The sequence below is a fragment of the Aegilops tauschii genome, chromosome 7 (assembly GCF_002575655.3).
Source record: "Aegilops tauschii subsp. strangulata cultivar AL8/78 chromosome 7, Aet v6.0, whole genome shotgun sequence".
Taxonomy (NCBI): domain Eukaryota; kingdom Viridiplantae; phylum Streptophyta; class Magnoliopsida; order Poales; family Poaceae; genus Aegilops; species Aegilops tauschii.
In genome coordinates, this window is record NC_053041.3 from 77498582 (window position 1) to 77518919 (window position 20338).

Here is a 20338-nt window from a genome sequence, read left to right on the forward strand (position 1 = left end):
TGCTATGTGGGTGAAATGACGATACCATGAATAGTTTCAACCTTTTCAGAGTTCATTTGTAGTGCTTTTCAATTTCAGGGTCATTTAGCTCAAACCAAATCAGTAAATGCATGAAAAATAGCAAATGATGTCAGAAAGGGTCGAAAGTTGATGACGTGGCTTTGAATGGTGCATACTGACCGCAAAAAAGTCTAGAAAAATGAAGTGCCGGCCTTTGTAACAGATGAGTTTTCGTCCGAACCCTGATACATCGAAAGAGATTGTCCAGTTTGTACACGAAGTGCGTCCAGTTTTTGTCGTAACCCTCTCTACTTTTTTGCATATGCTATGTGGGTGAAATGACGATACCATGACAAGTTTCAACCTTTTCAGAGTTCATTTGTAGTGCTTTTCAATTTCAGGGTCATTTAGCTCAAAACAAATCAGTAAATTCATGAAAAATAACAAATGATGTCACAAAGGGTTGAAAGTTGATGACATGGCTTTCAATGGTGCATACGGAACGCAAAAAAGTCTGGAGCGGTAATAAGTTAAAGAAATGAAGTGTCAGCCTTTGTAATAGATGAGTTTTCATCCGAAACCCTGATACTTCGAAAAAGATTGTCCAGTTTGTACACGAAGTGCATCCAGTTTTTGCCGTAAACCTCTCTACTTTTTTGCACATGCTATGTGGGTGAAATGATGATACCATGAAAAGTTTCAACCTTTTCAGAGTTCATTTGTAGTTTTTTCAATTTCGGGGTCATTTAGCTTAAAATAAAACAGTAAATGCATGAAAAATAGCAAATGATGTCAGAAAGGGTTGAAAGTTGATGACGTGGCTTTGAATGGTGCATACTGAACGCAAAAAAAGATTGGAGATGTAATAAGTTTAAAAAAATGAAGAGCCGGCCTTTGTAACAGATGAGTTTTCATCCAAAACCCTGATACTTCGAAAGAGATTGTGCAGTTTCTACACGAAGTTCATCCAGTTTTTGCCGTAGACCTCTCTATTTTTTTGCACATGCTATGTGGGTGAAATGATGATACCATGAAAAGTTTCAACCTTTTCAGAGTTCATTTGTAGTGTTTTCAATTTCAGGGTCATTTAGCTTAAAACAAATCAGTAAATGCATCAAAAATAGCAAATGATGTCAGAAAGGGTTGAAAGTTGATGACGTGGCTTTCAATGGTGCATACTGAACGCAAAAAAAGTTTGGAGTTGTAATAAGTTTAAAAAAATGAAGTGCAGGCCTTTGTAACAGATGAGTTTTCGTCTGAAACCCTGATACTTCGAAAGAGATTGTGCAGTTTGTACACGAAGTTCATCCAGTTTTTGCCGTAAACCTCTCTACTTTTTTGCGCATGCTATGTGGGTGAAATGATGATACCATGACAAGTTTCAACCTTTTCAGAGTTCATTTGTAGTGCTTTTCAATTTCAGGGTCATTTAGCTCAAAACAAATCAGTAAATGCATGAAAAATAGCAAATGATGTCAGAAAGGGTTGAAAGTTGATGACGTGGCTTTCAATGGTGCATACTAAACGCAAAAAAGTCTGGAGTTGTAATAAATTTAAAAAAATTAAGTGCCGGCCTTTGTAACAGATGAGTTTTCGTCGGAACCCTGATACTTCGAAAGAGATTGTTCAGTTTGTACACGAAGTGCATCCAGATTTTTGCCGTAACCCTCTCTACTTTTTTGCATATGCTATGTGGGTGAAATGAAGATACCATGACAAGTTTCAACCTTTTCAAAGTTCATTTGTGGTGCTTTTCAATTTCAGGGTCATTTAGCTGAAAACAAACCAGTAAATTCATGAAAAATAGCAAATGATGTCAGAAAGGGTTGAAAGTTGATGACGTGGCTTTGAATGGTGCATACTGAACGCAAAAAAAGTTTGGAGATGTAATAAGTTTAAAAAATGATGTGATGGCCTTTGTAACAGATGAGTTTTCGTCCGAAACCCTGATACTTCGAAAGAGATTGTGCAGTTTGTACACGAAGTTCATCCAGTTTTTGCCGTAAACCTCTCTACTTTTTTGCACATGCTATGTGGGTGAAATGATGATACCATGAAAAGTTTCAACCTTTTCAGAGTTCATATGTAGTGTTTTTCAATTTCAGGGTCATTTAGCTTAAAACAAATCAGTAAATGCATGAAAAATAGCAAATGATGTCAGAAAGGGTTGAAAGTTGATGACGTGGCTTTGAATGGTGCAGACTGAACGCAAAAAAAAGTTTGGAGTTGTAATAAGTTTAAAAAAATGAAGTGCCGGCCTTTGTAACAGATGAGTTTTCGTCCGAAACCCTGATACTTCGAAAGAGATTGTGCAGTTTGTACACGAAGTTCATCCAGTTTTTGCCGTAAACCTCTCTAGTTTTTTGCGCATGCTATGTGGGTGAAATGATGATACCATGACAAGTTTCAACCTTTTCAGAGTTTATTTGTAGTGCTTTTAAATTTCAGGGTCATTTAGCTCAAAACAAATCAGTAAATGCATGAAAAATAGCAAATGATGTCAGAAAGGGTTGAAAGTTGATGACGTGGCTTTGAATGGTGCATACTGAACGCAAAAAGTCCGGAGTTTTAATAAATTTACAAAAATGAAGTGCCGGCCTTTGTAACAGATGAGTTTTCATCCGAACCATGATACTTCGAAAGAGATTGTTCAGTTTGTACACGAAGTGCATCCAGTTTTTGCCGTAACCCTCTCTACTTTTTTGCATATGCTATGTGGGTGAAATGATGATACCATGACAAGTTTCAACCTTTTCAGAGTTCATTTGTTGTGCTTTTCAATTTCAGGGTCATTTAGCTCAAAACAAATCAGCAAATGCATGAAAAATAGCAAATGATGTCACAAAGGGTTAAAAGTTGATGACGTGGCTTTCAGTGGTGCATACCGAACGCAAAAGAAGTCTGGAGTTGTAATAAGTTTAAAAAAATGAAGTGTCGGCCTTTGTAACAGATGAGTTTTCGTCCAAAACCCTGATAGTTCGAAGGAGATTGTCCAGTTTGTACACGAAGTGCATCCAGTTTTTGCCGTAAACCTCTCTACTTTTTTGCAGATGCTATGTGGGTGAAATGATGATACCATGAAAAGTTTCAACCTTTTCAGAGTTCATTTGTAGTGTTTTTCAATTTCAGGGTCATTTAGCTTAAAACAAACCAGTAAATGCATGAAAAATAGCAAATGATGTCAGAAAGGGTTGAAAGTTGATGACGTGTCTTTGAATGGCGCATACTGAACGAAAAAAAAGTTTGGAGATGTAATAAGTTTAAAAAAATGAAGTGTCGGCCTTTGTAAAATATTAGTTTTCGTCCGAAACCTTTATACTTCGAAAGAGATTGTGCAGTTTGTACACGAAGTTCATCCAGTTTTTGCCGTAAACCTCTCTACTTTTTTGCACATGCTATGTGGATGAAATGATGATACCATGAAAAGTTTCAACCTTTTTAGAGTTCATTTGTAGTGTTTTTCAATTTCAGGGTCATTTCGCTTAAAACAAATCAGTAAATGCATGAAAAATAGCAAATGTTGTCAGAAAGAATTGAAAGTTGATGACGTGGCTTTGAATGGTGCATACTGAACGCAAAAAAAGTTTGGAGTTGTAATAAGTTTAAAAAAATGAAGTGTGGGCCTTTGTAACAGATGAGTTTTCGTCCGAAACCCTGATACTTCGAAAGAGATTGTCCAGTTTGTACACGAAGTGCATCCAGTTTTTGCCGTAACCCTCTCTACTTTTTTGCATATGCAATGTGGGTGAAATGATGATACCATGACAAGTTTCAACCTTTTCAGAGTTCATTTGTTGTGCTTTTCAATTTCAGGGTCATTTAGCGCAAAACAAATCAGTAAATGCATGAAAAATAACAAATGATGTCACAAAGGGTTGAAAGTTTATGACATGGCTTTCAATGGTGCATACGGAACGCAAAAAAGTCTGGAGTTGTAACAAGTTTAAAAAAATGAAGTGTCGGCCTTTGTAATAGATGAGTTTTCATCTGAAACCCTGATACTTCGAAAGAGATTGTCCAGTTTGTACACGAAGTTCATCCAGTTTTTAACATAAACCTCTCTGCATTTTTGCACATGCTATGTGGGTGAAATGATGATACCATGAAAAGTTTCAACCTTTTCAGAGTTCATTTGTAGTGTTTTTCAATTTCAGGGTCATTTAGCTTAAAACAAATCAGTAAATGCAAGAAAAATAGCAAATGATGTCAGAAAGGATTGAAAGTTGATGACGTGGCTTTGAATGGTGCATACTGAACGCAAAAAAAGATTGGAGTTGTAATAAGTTTAAAAAAATGAAGTGCCGGCCTTCGTAACAGATGAGTTTTCGTCCGAAACCCTGATACTTCGAAAGAGATTGTGCAGTTTGTACGCGAACTTCATCCAGTTTTTGCCGTAAACCTCTCTACTTTTTTGTGCATGCTATGTGGGTGAAATGATGATACCATGAATAGTTTCAACCTTTTCAGAGTTCATTTGTAGTGCTTTTCAATTTTAGGGTCATTTAGCTCAAAACAAATCAGTAGATGCATGAAAAATAGCAAATGATGTCAGAAAGGGTTGAAAGTTGATGACGTGGCTTTGAATGGTGCATACTGAACGCAAAAAAGTCTGGAGTTGTAATAAATTTTAAAAAATGAAGTGTCGGCCTTTGTAACAGATGAGTTTTCGTCCGAACCCTGATACTTCGAAAGAGATTGTTCAGTTTGTACACGAAGTGCATCCAGTTTTTGCCGTAACCCTCTCTACTTTTTTGCATATCCTATGTGGGTAAAATGATGATACCATGACAAGTTTCAACCTTTTCAGAGTTCATTTGTAGTGGTTTTCAATTTCAGGTTCATTTAGCTCAAAACAAATCAGTAAATGCATGAAAAATAGCAAATGATGTCAGAAAGGGTTGAAAGTTGATGACGTGGCTTTGAATGGTGCATACTGACCGCAAAAAAGTCTGGAAAAATGAAGTGCCGGCCTTTGTAACAGATGAGTTTTCGTCCGAACCCTGATACTTCGAAAGAGATTGTGCAGTTTGTACACGAAGTTCATCCAGTTTTTGCCGTAAACCTCTCTAGTTTTTTGTGCATGCTATGTGGGTGAAATGATGATACCATGACAAGTTTCAACCTTTTCAGAGTTCATTTGTAGTGCTTTTCAATTTCAGGGTCATTTAGCTCAAAACAAATCAGTAAATAAATGAAAAATAGCAAATGATGTCAGAAAGGGTTGAAAGTTGATGACGTGGCTTTGAATGGTGCATACTGAACGCAAAAAAGTCTGGAGTTGTAATAAATTTAAAAAAATGAAGTGCCGGCCTTTGTAACAGATGAGTTCTCGTCCGAACCCTGATACTTCGAAAGATATTGTTCAGTTTGTACACGAAGTGCATCCAGTTTTTGCCGTAACCCTCTCTACTTTTTTGCATATGCTATGTGGGTGACATGATGATACCATGACAAGTTTCAACCTTTTCAGAGTTCATTTGTTGTGCTTTTCAATTTCAGGGTCATTTAGCTCAAAACAAATCAGTAAATGCATGAGAAAGAGCAAATGATGTCACAAAGGGTTAAAAGTTGATCACGTGGCTTTCAATGGTGCATACCGAACGCAAAAAAGTCTGGAGTTGTAATAAGTTTAAAAAAATGAAGTGTCGGCCTTTGTAACAGATGAGTTTTCGTCCGAAACCCTGATACTTCAAAAGAGGTTGTGTAAACATGTAAAAATATACATCAAAAATACATTGATCAGTAGCGCCTTTCAGCCAAAACGCGCTACTGTATGTGTAAACATGTAAAAATATACATCAAAAATACATTGATCATCAATGATCTTTTTGTGTAGAATCTGAATTTTCAATCGGAATCTTCCCTGGTTTAAGAACGGGTGAAGATTCCTATTGCGGCCACATATCCTACACATAGAGTTCAATGAAGACCAAGTGGTTGTGATAGTTTGAGAAGTAACATATTTAAGGTGGTAAAAACCCTGTAAGTGGAGCGAGGTGGGACTAAAAAACCGCGATCAACTAAAAAACTTTAGTACCGGTTTGTGGCATGAACCGGTACTAAAGGGTCTGGTGGGGCCCCAGCCTGCCAACAGCCTGCCACAGCCTCTTTAGTACTGGTTTGTGACGCCCGGGTAATTAAGCTACAGCAACCCTCTGCTAATGATGCCACGTCACTTCAATTACTGTTGCTAATCTCACGTCAGTTCGAAACCGATTCAAATTCAAATTCAAAATCAAGCAAACAATAAAACTTTTCAAATGTTAAAACTAAAATGTTCGGAGTGAACCGAATATTGCATAGGAAATTATAGTGGAGAAACCACACCTTTATAAAATGTTTAAATACTATAAGTTGAATAAAATAGTAGGGAAAACTATTACTTAAATATTTTTAAATATTACATAATTACGAAACTATTTTAGCTTGGGTAGCAAATTAATGTGGTAGTGGTATATTTGACATACTAAATTTAGGTGCTGTTTTGACATTTTATAAATTGAACTAAGTTAAAGTTTGAAGGAAACAGTAAAGAAAAAATAAATAAAAAGGAAAAATCAAAACAAAAAGAAAAAGAAAGTAAAAGCCCCCCTCCCTCACTGGGATTCGGCCCACCAGGCCGCTAGCCCGCCGGCCCACCCTGCTACTACCTGGCCTACTTAGCCCCCCTCACACCCGCAAACCCTAAGCCCAACCGCCCCACTTCCCCCACTCCTCCCTCTGCTCCCCCCTCCGATCCAGATCGGATCGGGCACCCGACGGCGCCCCTCGCCGCGCCGACTGCGTCGCCCGACGCCGCCTCGACCACGCCACCTCACCGGACTGCCTCCCCGTCTTCAATGTCGCCGTCCCCGTCGTCCTCCCCATGCCCCACTGCCCCGTGCCCTACAACCCCCCCCCCCCCCGTGAGTGCACCCCTCCTCGTTGTCTTCCCCCGCACGCTCACTCCCGCCGCCGTCCTCGTCGCGCTCGGCCGCCGCTAGCCCCGCGCGCCCATAGCCGCGATCGCGACGCCCCGTGCCGCGCCCCTGCCTCCGTAGCGCCATCGCGCACGCACGCCGCCCGCCTCGCCTTGCTCGCCTTCACCGCACACGCTCTCCACCGCGCCCCATTACTCCATCGCGCCCCACACGCGCCTCGCCTTGCTGCTGCTCGCGCCCTACACCGCCCCTGCCGCTCGGCCGCCGCCCGCTCCAGCGCTCTGCCGCTCTGCTGCCGCCCTGCGCGGCCATCGCCTCTGCCGCCAGCTCGCCGCGCGCGTGGCCCTGCCTCAACAGCGCTCCCATGGCCTTGCCGCCCCGCGCGCCTGCAGCCCCCTCGCTCTCGCTCGCGGTGCTACCCCCAGCGCTCCCGGGCACGCAGCCCTCCGCCGGCGCCGCCCTTCGCCGATGTCGCCCGCTGCTTCCCCCTGGCCGCGCGCTCCAGCGCCCGGCGCACGGGCCTGCACCACCAGGGCGAAGCCCCGGTTTGCCCAGCACCCGCGCCCGCTAAGCAGCGCCCGATAGGCCCTTGTGCCTATGGCACGTGGTCCCGCCCTGGAATGTTTTTTATAAAAGAAAAATAAATAATAAATAAATAATGATTAATTAGTTAATTAATTAATTAGTCTGTTTTAATTATAATTAATCCTGCTTAATTAAACCCTAACTAACATGTTAGTCTATGACAGGTGGGTCCCACTGGACCCACATGTCAGGTTTGACTTCAGTCAACCACACTATTGACTGCCGGTGTCACACCTACGTCATGCTGACATCATCACATACTATTCTGGATAATGTTGATTTAAATAATTAAATAAATTTAAAAAATGCATAAAACTTTGATAAATCACAGAAAATAAACTGTAACTCGGATGAAAATACTTTGTACATGAAAGTTGCTCAGAACGACGAGACGAACCCGAATACGTAGCCCGTTCGTCCGCCACACGTCCATAGCATAGCAAAGATGCAACAATCCCCCCTGGTTCGTTTGTCCGAAAACGTCAAACACTGGGAATACTTTCCCGGATGTTCCCCCCCTTCGCCGGTATCACCTATCCCTGCGTTAGATCACCCCTGGCACCGCGTTTTGCCTTTGCTATGCTTCATGATGCTTTGATTGCTCTATTATTTATTGTGTCCCCCCTCCATTACTTTTTTCCGGTAGACCCCGAGACACTGCTGATACCCCCGCGATCGACTACGGTGTTGACGACCCCTCCTTCTTGCCAGAGCAACCAGGCAAGCCCCCCCTTGATCAACCCGATGTCGCCTATTCCTTCTCTCTACTGCTTTCATTAGAGTAGTGTAGCATGTTACTGCTTTCGGTTAATCCTATTCTGCTGCATAGCCTGTCATTGTTGCTACAGTTGTTACCCTTACCTGCAATCCTAAATGCTTAGTATAGGATGCTAGTATTCCAGCAGTGGCCCTACATTCTTGTTCGTCTGCCATGCTATACTACCGGGCCACGATCACTCGGGAGGTGATCACGGGTATATACTTACGTACATATTATATGATACATGTGGTGAGTAAAGTCAGGTCGGTTCGTAGAGTACCCGCAAGTGATTCTGATGTGGGGGCTGAAAGGACAGGTGGTTCCATCCCGGTAGTGGTGGGCCTGGGTTCCTGACGGCCCCCGACTGTTACTTTGTGACGGAGCGACAGGGCAGGTTGAGACCACCTAGGTGAGAGGTGGGCCTGGCCCTGGTCGGCGCCCGCGGTTACATCAATTAACACGCTTAACGAGATCTTGGTATTTGATTTGAGTCTGGCCACTAGCCTATATGCACTAACCAACTACGCGGGAACAGTTATGGGCACTCGACCTCGTGGTATTAGCCGAAGCCTTCTTGACGTCAGCGACTGAGCGGCGCGCGCTGGGTTGGACCGCGTAACACAACTTCCTTTGTAATGGAGGTTGCTAGGTCTGCTCACCGGCCACGTACGCAACGTGCAGGTGTGCAATGGGCGATGGGCCCAGACCCCCGCGCGCATAGGATTTAGACCGGCGTGCTGACCTCTCTGTTGTGCCTAGGTAGGGCTGCGACGTGTTGATCTTCCGAGGCCAGGCATGACCCAGGAAAGTCTGTCCGGCCAGAGGGATCGAGTGTGTTGGGTTATGTGGTGCACCCCTGCAGGGAAGTTTATCTATTCGAATAGCCGTGTCCCTTGGTAAAAAGACGACCCGAAGTTGTACCTTGACCTTATGACAACTAGAACCGGATACTTAATAAAACACACATTTTCAAGTGCTAGATACAACCCGGTGATCACTCTCTCACAGGGCGACGATGAGGGGATCGCCGGGTAGGATTATGCTATGCGATGATACTTGGTGAACTTACCATCTACTCTCTTCTACATGCTGCAATATGGAGGCTGTCAGAAGCGTAGTCTTCGACAGGACTAGCTATCCCCCTCTTATTCTGGCATTCTGCAGTTCAGTCCACCGATATTGCCCCTTTACACTGATACCCATGCATATGTAGTGTAGATCCTTGCTTGCGAGTACTTTGGATGAGTACTCACGGTTGCTTTTCTCCCTCTTTCCATTCTTCTGGTTGTCGCAACCAGATACTGGAACCCAGGAGTCAGACGCCACCTTCAATGACTCCTACTACACCGAGGGTGCCTAATACTACGTGCAGGCCGCCGCCGACGACACTACAAAAAAATACACTTCCGTGATGATACATGTTTGTCACAGTAGGTCGCGTTTTTTGTCATGCATGTACATCCATGACAAATTTATGACAGAATCAAGATAGTCATACCTGTGCTGTCGTAGAAGTGTTCCATGACATTACCAAAATTATCATCACGGAAGTGTCCACTTCCATGACGATAAATCGCGCGTCACAGAAGTGCTTTCGTCAAGGGTGACCGACACGTGGCATCCACCATAACGGAACGCCGTTAAGCTATCGGGTCGGGTTTTGGATCCGATAACCCGTTAACAGCCCCGACCAATGGGGATTTTCCACATGTAAAATCATCATTGGCTAGAGGAAACACGTGCCGGCTCATCGTTGGGACAGATGTCATCCACTCACTGGACAGAAGGCGCCTATGATACGTCGACACGTGGCACGGCCCAACAGTGGCCCATTCCTGTGAAAAGGCCGGCCCGTTTGACTTGGTCAAAAGCTGGCGGGCCGGCCCATGGAAAGCCTGTTAACGGCTTGTTCGCATATAGCCCATTTACAGCCCGCTAACCCAAGGCTCGTTACGCCCTATCCGAATTAGGCCCAGTAGCGTCATCTAGGCCATCCAATATGATTCCAGCCCGTTTTCACTTCTGGCCCATGTATAGCCCATGACGTCTTTCGGTCCATATGAGGCCCTTTGTAACTCTTGGCCCATTAGCAGCCCGTGCTGAAACTGGCCCGTAATGAACAGTGTATTACTTTACACCCATTAATGGCCCGTGGTGAAACTGGCTCGTAATTAACAGTGTATCACTTTATACCCATTAACGGCCCGTTATTCCGTTGGGCCGTTTCCAGCCCAAGTTAACTTTCGGCCTTCTGAGGGCCCATTTATTCTTGGGCTCATTTGCAGCATTCGGTTACTTACGACCCGTTACTCTCATTTTCTGCTTGTGGGCCAAATTCAGCCCGTCGTTACAGTCGGCCCGTTTGTGGACCGTTAGTCTGTTGGGCCATTTTCATAGCATCACTAAATACGGCCTATTAACGATGGCCCGTTATGGTCGGCCCATGAACGGATGATTCCAACTCTAGCCCGTTTACGGCCATAATGCGGTCTGTTTGGCCCATGTTTGGCCAATCGATCATACGGCCCGTATAAGGCCCATTGATGATACGGCCCGCAGAAGGCCCATTGTTTCTACGGCCCGTAGAAGGCCCATTGTTTCTATGGCCCGTAGAAGGCCCACTGTTTCTACGGCCAATAGGAGGCCTTGTGTCACTACAGTAAATATTAGCCCATGGTTATTGTGGCCAAGTTTTAAAAAATAGGTTATTGCAGCCACTAGCTAACCGCGGAAAAAGAACTGCAATGACTACAAGCAAACAAATAAACAAGACAACAAGGAAATAAATAAGCAAGCAACTAACGCTAGGCTATCACGGCTATTACACATATTACATCCACTGGGCATCAAAGTTCGCCACCAGTGCAAATATAGGGAACAAAGCAGCATATCATATACACTGGTTGTCAAAGTTGGCGACCAGCGCAAATAAACGCCACAGCAAAACAAATCCAGAACTGAAACCACTTCAGAAGATCTCAAGAAACAATATCCTGGGTACCCATAATGCTGGCAAGATGCTTAGCAAGCTTATTAACTTTCTCTTGTTTGGCGCTTAAATCCTCCAGCGCTTGCTGTTGCACCAGAAAATATGCATCTGAATTCTGCAGGGACTTCCTCAGTCCCTCAGCTTCCTGTCGCAACACATCTGATCAATGTCTTTCAACTTGAATTTGAGACTCAAGAAGACGAACTGATTTAGGCAGCGAGTTCGAAGAGCTTGTGCCAGCAGTAGTGGCCAGTAACTTGAACACTAGATCAAGACAGGACTTTTGAGTTCCCTCACTGTCGTCAAGATAGTTTTTATCAGCTTTCTTGGAGACCAATAGGGATGTCTCACTATCTTGAACCTTATCTGCATTACTTCCTTTACCATTGGATAACGCGGTACTGTTCTCCAATATTTTGTCCGCATTCTAAAAGAGAAACAAGCAGACACATCACATGTTTACCATGTTGTATATGAAACTCATTTTGGTAAATGAGTTTAGTAGTAAAGTGGACAGGATAACAGCATGAAACAAACATATATCTATGTACCATGGTCACTTTATGGTCTATATCATTCTAGTTTTTGTTGCCAAATCAAGATAGAGACACAGTTCAAATAATATTTGTTCAAGACAAAGCAAAATAGACAGAATATAAGTGTGGGTAACTATAGAGCAATAACAACACTTGTAATGTGCATGACATGAGAACATAACTGTTTTTTCAATTGAAACTAAAATCAACATAGAGCAGGTTACAACAGCAAACCAGTTAAAGAAATAGGTTTAAAACATACCTGTTGCGCCATTGGAGTTTCAATTCCATCCTTCAAATTTGAAAATAGTTGGTATGAGTAAATACAGTAATGCAAGAGCAAAGGAATATGAACCATAGCTACAGAAACTGACCTGAGAACAAATCTTCTTCTCCTGTAAGCGTTGAGTTGGGATTCAGAGTGGTGGTCCTCGTGCTTTAGGCACTGCAGTTCCCTTACTAACTGCTCGTGTTTGGGTGCTCTGTGGTGGAGACGCTGTTGTGTCAACTGGAACTGGGTTACTATCTGCCGGGGTTGGGGTTAGAAGGGGTGTAGCTAGTTCTCTGTCCAACTGGGTAGGGGTACAATCTGCGAGAGTCTGGGTTATGTGTGGTGGATCTGGTCCTTGGGCAAGTACAACCGTGGTTCTATCTGCATCAACTGGTAGCACTATCTTTTCTGAAGACCGTGTTGTTACTCCCTTAGATACTGCCATCACGCTCTCCAATTCCACTGGCTGATAAACAAGAAAAGTAATTGAAAGTATAGACATTGTATGATAGACAGGTGCAATGGATAGTGGGGAATAAAAGAGGGCATGAAATAATTCATATTTATGTTGTCTAACCAAACAGGATAGCATGACACAATTTCACATATATGATGGCTAACTAAACAGGATAGCATGACACAATTTCACATTATGATGGCTAACTAAAAAAGATGGAAAGACATAGTTCAAAATAAGAGACTATGTAAACAGGATGACATGACATAACTATATAATGTGTTTATTAAATAGGTTGGCATGCCATAATTCACATACATTCACGGATAGAATGCCATAATTCAAAATATGATGACTGTAAACACTAAACAGGATGTGATGATATAACTATATGATGTCTTTATTAAATGGGTTGCCATGCCATAATTCAGATAGATGATGTGTATGTACTATGTAAACATGATGGCATGATATAATTCAAATATATGATTTATATAGTAAGCAAGTAAGCAGATGGCAATCCCTATATGATGTAAAAGTAAGCAATGCAAGACAACATGCATGACATGGGAAATATAACGCTGCCAAGTTTGAGCATAGACCTCAGGGGGGAAATAGGACTGGTCATCAGTCTCTGAATCCTCCTCTGAGGAGCTCTCTGTAACCAGCAAGATGTCTACTTCAGCAGGTAGCACTGTCTGCTCTGAATACCTTGTTTTCACTCCAGATACTTCCATCACCGCTTCAAATGGCTGATGCACAGGAAGAGTAGTTGAATACAAACGTTGTTGACAAATGGAACACGTAATACAAAAAAATGATAGCATGATATAACTCACATACATGATGATTGGCTAAACAGCATGGCATTGCATAATTCACATATATAATGCCTTTGCAACAAGATAGCATTGTATAATTCACATATATAATGTCTTGCAACAAGATGGCAATGCATAATTCACATATATGGTAATTAGACACTGAACAGGTGGCATTCACACAAAGCATGTCTGAACTAATCAAATGACATAGCAATGCGAGACACCATACACACGATATGAGCAACATAACCCTGCCAAGTTAGAGCATACACCTCGGGGGGGCGGGATAGGACTGGTCATCTGTCTCTGAATCCTCCTCTGAGGAGCTATCCGTAACCAGCGAGATATGCGCTTCGTCAGATAGCATAGTCTGCTCTGAAGACCTTGTTTTCACTCCAGAGTTTGCCATCACACAAACGATGAATAAACTAAACAGATGGCATTCGCACAAAGGATGTCTAAACTAAGCAGATGACATATTTGATGTATAAAGTAAGCAATGCAAGACACCATATGCATGATATGACCAACATCAGCATGCCAAGTTAGAGCGAAGACCTCAGGGGGTAAATAGGAGTTGTCTTCTCCTTCTGAATCCCCCTCAGAACCGATATCTTCCTCTCGATTACAATCCGAAATGCGTGGAGGGGGGCTGCCTTTGCGCCTACCATGGAGTGACGTCTGCATGAAATTTTATTGCCACGCAAGGCTCGTCTCTTTTGCTCTACATGTTCAGTTCCATTGTTTACAATAACTGTCATGCATAGGAATAAAACATAGTGAGATTATGTAAGGAGTGCACGCAGAAATCAAGAGTGATGGTAGCAACCTGTGGATAGACCCAAAACCAATAATAGCAGGCAGATAATGGCTTCAGTTAAAAAATACAGATAATGGCTTCTTTACTGTTTGTTTCCCACCGAACATGAAACTCATAGTAGACACCGGAGATTAACCAGATAGTAGATAGATACTATTGATAGCAGCCCCGATATGTACCCCACAACCATTTAAAAACTCAAGTTTGACCATTAGTTTGGAGCTGACTCAGAGTCTAATCGGTGAACAGGACGATAAAGTAGCATGTAATATTAAGCGACGCATAACGTAAGCAGACACGAAAGAGTGCGACCTCTCTTGCGGACCCGTGTAGTCCTCGAGGTCATCTGCTCGGTTGATGATGGTAATGCAGTTTTCATGGCTGCCAGCGGCGAAAGACAGTCTGGAGGCCGGATCCCTGCTGTGCTGGACCCTTCTGTCGTTGGAGCAGCTGGGCTGGGGTGGACGACGGCGCAGCAGGAGCGGGACAAACCACGCAAGGTTTTCTTTGACAACTATCTGTAAGATAAGTAATTCTGTAAGGGCTCGTTTGAATTGGAGGATTCCAACAATGCAGGGATAGGAAATAGACAGGAATAGGATAGGAATGCACGTGCAAAACAGAGAATTTAAAAACACGGGATTTCTGCCAATCTGGGTGTTTGATTCACAACAATTGGAAGATCACAGGATGCAAAGAAGCATGGTCAGATTAAGTCAAAACCACAAGAAAATGTACGGTTATAATGCTATTATGCTACTATCTCTTAGTCTTGTGCTTCATGAATAGGAATTTGAAAAGGAGAACAAGTGAAAATTAAAATTCCTACGTTTTTTCTTTCAAGGAGACACTAAAGGAACAAATCCGTGTGCTCAGTGGACCATATATATAACATGTAGAGTAAAAAAGAGATGCAACAAGTGTACAACCTCTTTGGCGAAGCCATGTCGATCTCAGCGTGATTGGGTTGGCCGGTGAGGATGCTCCGGCTGACTTTGCTGTCGGAGGAGGGGAAGAAGATCTTAGGCGTCTGGAGATGGAGCCCGAGGTACTGCTCCGCTGTGATGGAGGGTTTCGTCGTTGGAGCAGCTCCGGTGAGTTGTACGACGCCGAGGCTGAAGCAGGACAAGAGAGACAACGAACAACGTTAACCTGAGTGGAATTCTAATAGCATCTCCAATACATGACGTAAAATACATAACCACAAAGTTCTAGATGTAAAATACATCAGCCGCTCATCTCTGAACTTAACTGTCGAAACTGAACTTAACTGTCGAAACTGAATTTTGCTGTCGAAACTGAATTTTGTTGTCGAAACTGAACGCACTAGCAAGGTGAGGCTACACGTCGGTCGACTGACTTTTTCATCTCTGGTCAGTCGATTTTGCAGCCGTTGGATACGAAATCAAGGGTCTGCGGTTCATATTCAACCTCCATCCCCCTGACCCGCCAGCCACCACCGGCCAAACAGCAGCCCCCCGCCGCCCGCGGCCGGCGGTACGCCGCCCCGCCCGCCCCGAAAACACTCCCCACCGCCGGTCCACCACCGCCCCGGCCATCCCTCTAGGCCCCCCATGCCGAGCTTTTTCTCCGACGATCCCCACAACACCGCCCCGCCAACGCCCAGCCACCACCGGCGACCACCGCCCCCATCCTGAACCCTAAGATAGATAGTGGGGTACCTCTCCGGCCAGCCCCCTCCCCGCTGCGGCTGGTTCTTCCTTCACCCCGACGAGCCCCCCCCCCCCACTCCCTGAAAATCGACTGACCCAAAAGTCGATTCAGTCGACTGAAGTGTAGCTAAATCGGAGCAGCATCGCAAGCAAGAGCAAGAGCAAGAGCGAGAGCAGCAGCGCGCGCAAGAGCAATAGCAAGAGCAGACCAGGTAGGGGACCGAGAGCAAGAGCAGAGCAGCAGCGCGAGCGAGAGCTAAAGCAGCAGCAGCTCCTACTGATGTGGACGTCGCCGCCAAGGGAGCGACGCCGTGGAGGAAGTGGCCGGCGACGCCGCCGTGGATGGAGCCGCGCCGTGTCGGCTCGGGACCGAGCGCCGGCAGCACCGTGAGATTGAATCAAGAAGAAAATGCGGCGATTAGTGTACAACCTCTTTGGTGGTGCCGATTAGGCCGCAGCTTGCTCCGAGGAAACGGTGATGATGATGCTCTTCCGGTGTTGCAGGTGAAGACGGCGGTGTGGGAATGTCGGTGGCGCGAAAGATGAGGGGAACGTCGGGGCAGCTCCTTGGAGGTGGAGGACGGGGTGGCTGAACCGGCGGGACGATGAGATCGACGACGGATCATCATCCGGTACGGTGGATGAGGGACGTCGAGGTGTTGCTGTGGAAGACGTCGTCGGGGAAGAGGCTCCGGCTGGGTGGCAGACGGAGCAGGGTGTGGGGTTTCGTCGCGGGTTTTCGCGGCCTCGGTGTACGAATGGGTGGGCGGATGGGATGGCAGTGGGGAACCATGGCTTAGAGACGCGCTTGTCCAAAATGTGGAGTAAGTTACGAAAGTACCCCCACCGATTTGAGGCGGTTCTTTCGGTTCAGGGGTACCACGTGCATTTCGCGTGTCGGGATTTCACAGGAGGTGGGAGTTTTCGGGCGCGTTGTAATTTCGGAATAGCAAGGCGCGGGTTGAGATGGAGGGAGTTGTCGGAGCACAACGAGACAAAGATATATCTTAAATATTTCGGGCTAACAAGGCGCGGGTTGAAATTTCCGGACAAGCCTAATGTGTATTGTACCAAATCAATGCGCACTACAAATGTCATTCAAAACTTTGAATTCATGTTATGTTCAATTAAAATATTTCGCTACGTGTATAATGCATGCAACCTACTACTCAAATGAACGTTTTAGTGCATTCCAAACGTATATACTACCGCTTCAATATGAACTAAATTTGAATTCGTTTCTGTATTTGAATAAGTTCTACAGTAATGATTGTTGTGAAGTCAAAGCATTTGAATTCGTTTCTCTGTTTTAATAAGGTCTACAATCATCATTATTGTCAAGTTAAATCATCGTTTGTGTATTATCTTCACAGCACACCACATGATTAGTCTCGAGTTACATATGAACTATGTGTACTATATGAACTCGAACTAGATTTTTTGAATCCACTTTATTTTGACTTCAAATCACATTACATTTCTAGCTCTAGCTAGATCTTCATAATCTAAACCATGTCTCATATGTATAATGTGTTTATCACATTATGTATGGTGCCCTGCCCCCTACGCCTACAAGTATTTAGATGTGAGTTGCAAACACCACGCATTACCACAAATTCAAATAAAATGTGAGAATGTTCGATATATAGTATTTTTTAGATTGTTCGATATTTAGTTGTAAGCTGCAAACGCCACACATTATCACAAATTCAAATAAAATGTGAGATTGTTTGATGTATAGTATGGTTTAGATTGTTCGGCATTTAGCTGTGAGTTGCAAACGCCATGCATTATCACATTATGGTATAACATGTGCACAGCACGTGTATCACCGCTATATTCATGCATGCAATGTTTAAAACACTATGATCTCCTATTCAAATATATGAATCCACTTTCTTATCAAATTATGATCTTTGTTAGTCTCTTACACCCACACAATCCTCTAACCTTTGTAGCTACCACTAACTTTCTCTTGTGCATGCACACACCCTCCTCGCCCTCCCCCTCCCTCGGCATTCTATCCACCGGGCACATTCATTTTTTTCTTTAGGTCGTTCTCCCAGAGTCTCCACAACTCCTTTCCGACACACACCGATCGATAAACCTCTCCAGCGATTCCTGCCTACAACATACACACACACCTTCAATCTCCTCCTTTATGTGTCCTTGGCTCGTGTCTCTCATACGGTCAGACACACGTGTAAACTCTCGCCCCTCTTTTCATCGATCTCACAACCGCACACTCCTCCCCCTATCTAGCTAGTAGTTGGGCCTCTCGCACCACCTCCTAGCTCCATTCTCTCTGTCTATCCGTCTCGCTGGGCCTTATTTGCCTCTAACAAATGGACGTACACCGACCGATCTCTCCCTATACATATAGCAAGCTAGGTCCTTATAACTCGTTTTTACCCACACGTCAATCGATCTACCTCATTAGTTGTGTCTCTCCCTTCCTCCGACAAACAACAATTGATCTACCGATCTAGTTAGGTTTGCTTACCAAACACATGGATCCCCTTCATCATCCATGGATGCGTCCCGACAGATCTATCACGCACAGGCACACACAGAAACCCATCCCCACTCTTATTGATAACATTGCAGTTCCACCCTCAGTTTGTCTAGTAGGCCTCTCCCACCATCTTCGAGAAGCAACTCCATCACCCATCCAGCACTCTACCCCTCTCCCTCCCTCTCTCTCTCCTCTCTCTCTGTCCCATCATATTTCCCGTCCTTCAGTTATGTATGGATGTCGACCGATCTCCCTCAAGACATAGCTGGGTCTCTCCTTCTCAACACATATATGAGTCGTTCTACCTCTATAGTTAGGCCTCTGCCTACCCCTCCCCCCACCCCCTCCCCCCACACACACCGATACATCGAGCGCTCTAGTCATGTCTCCCTGCCACACACAAACTTGACATGTGCCCTCTAACGTTTCGGTAGGCCAGTCGCCCTATATCTTTGACTTGCACACACACACAATTTCGATGGCTCTCTTCATCGATCTCGCACCCACCCACTTGATCCTCTCTTCGACTCTATCGATAGCTATGACCACTCCCGCTCTTCTCGTGGATTGCCCGACCCTCTATGTATGATATGGATAGGCCTCCATTTCACACACATTGCATGCAAAATTTTGTTTGAGATGTCATCGACACATATTCCCACAAATAATTCACGAAATCAACCCCCCACCCCAAAAAAAAAAACACTCACGAACGCGGTTTGTATCTCTCACACACACCCACGTAGGTGGGGGACGTGCACGAAGAGAAGAGGTGCATGCACGGCGCACGTACTCCCATCTCTTTCCCAACCACACCCGCGCGGGTACACGGTGGAGCTCATTTCTGTACGAAAAAGGCAGCACACGTGGTAATTTGGCACGTGTACTGGTTGTCCACTTGGTGGAGGGAGGATCGTCTACCATGGGTGAACAAACAAATTGCGACTTGACGTGTTATGTTAAAAAAAGAGGCAAACCATGTGGGGCCTACCTTAGAGGCAAGGCTCTATACACTGGAGTACTTTTGATGTGTCCCGTCAACTCGCAGAACGAGGAGAAGCTTGCTTAGTACGCCGTCTCCCCCGCCCACGGGCGCGGTGGCTCGCAGGATGAGGTGAAGCTTGCTCCGCCTTACGCCCGCTCCATCGCCCATGCGCGCGGTGGCTCGCAGGACGAGGAGAAAAAATTACTACTCCCTCCATTTACTCCTCGTCCCTACTACCTTGGTTATAGAGATTATATCATATTGTTTGGAATATATATGTCCTTTAGTAGATTTCAATATGAACTACTAGTACATACTCCAAACACTGATGCATATAGACGTATTTTAGAGTGTAGATTCACTCATTTTGCTCCGTATGTAGCACTCTCCCTCGCCCCTCGACCCTCGCCCACGTGGTGGACGTGCAGCAATTCATTCGGTCTCATATAGCCAGAACGATATATACTGCACTACCATTATTGCTCGACTTCCCGAAGAGGCGAAGAGCCAATCGCAAGGTTAATATTTTGGAGATGCCAAGCGCAAGGTTATAGGAGAACGAGTAGTAGGTGCCGCATCATTTATAAATAAAGTTTTGTTTTCTTCAGTGGCACGTACGCAATATGATAGGTTCCTATGTAGAGAAAAGGAAACCGCTCCACTATATACATAGTCAGGACGGGCAAGCCTACACGGTTGCTTGCTGGGGTTGCTCTCTTCACACTCTCGCACAAAACGACTGTGGCCACATCTCTAACATCCCGGCGGATCACGTCCGCTTGGGGAAGGGGTGGATGCTTAGTGTAGATGCGGTGGCCGTCGCCGACGGCGAAAACCCACTGTCGACACGTCCCGATCAGGGGTCCCCGCCGTTCTCTCTCACAAAGCCGGTGAGGATGCCTACGTCCCTTGCTCACTGCCGCGACGTGGGCAGTTGCCGCTTCCCGCCGCCCTCCTCAAGGTTGAGCTACGTCCCTCAGGTACAACTCCCTTTACAGCCGGC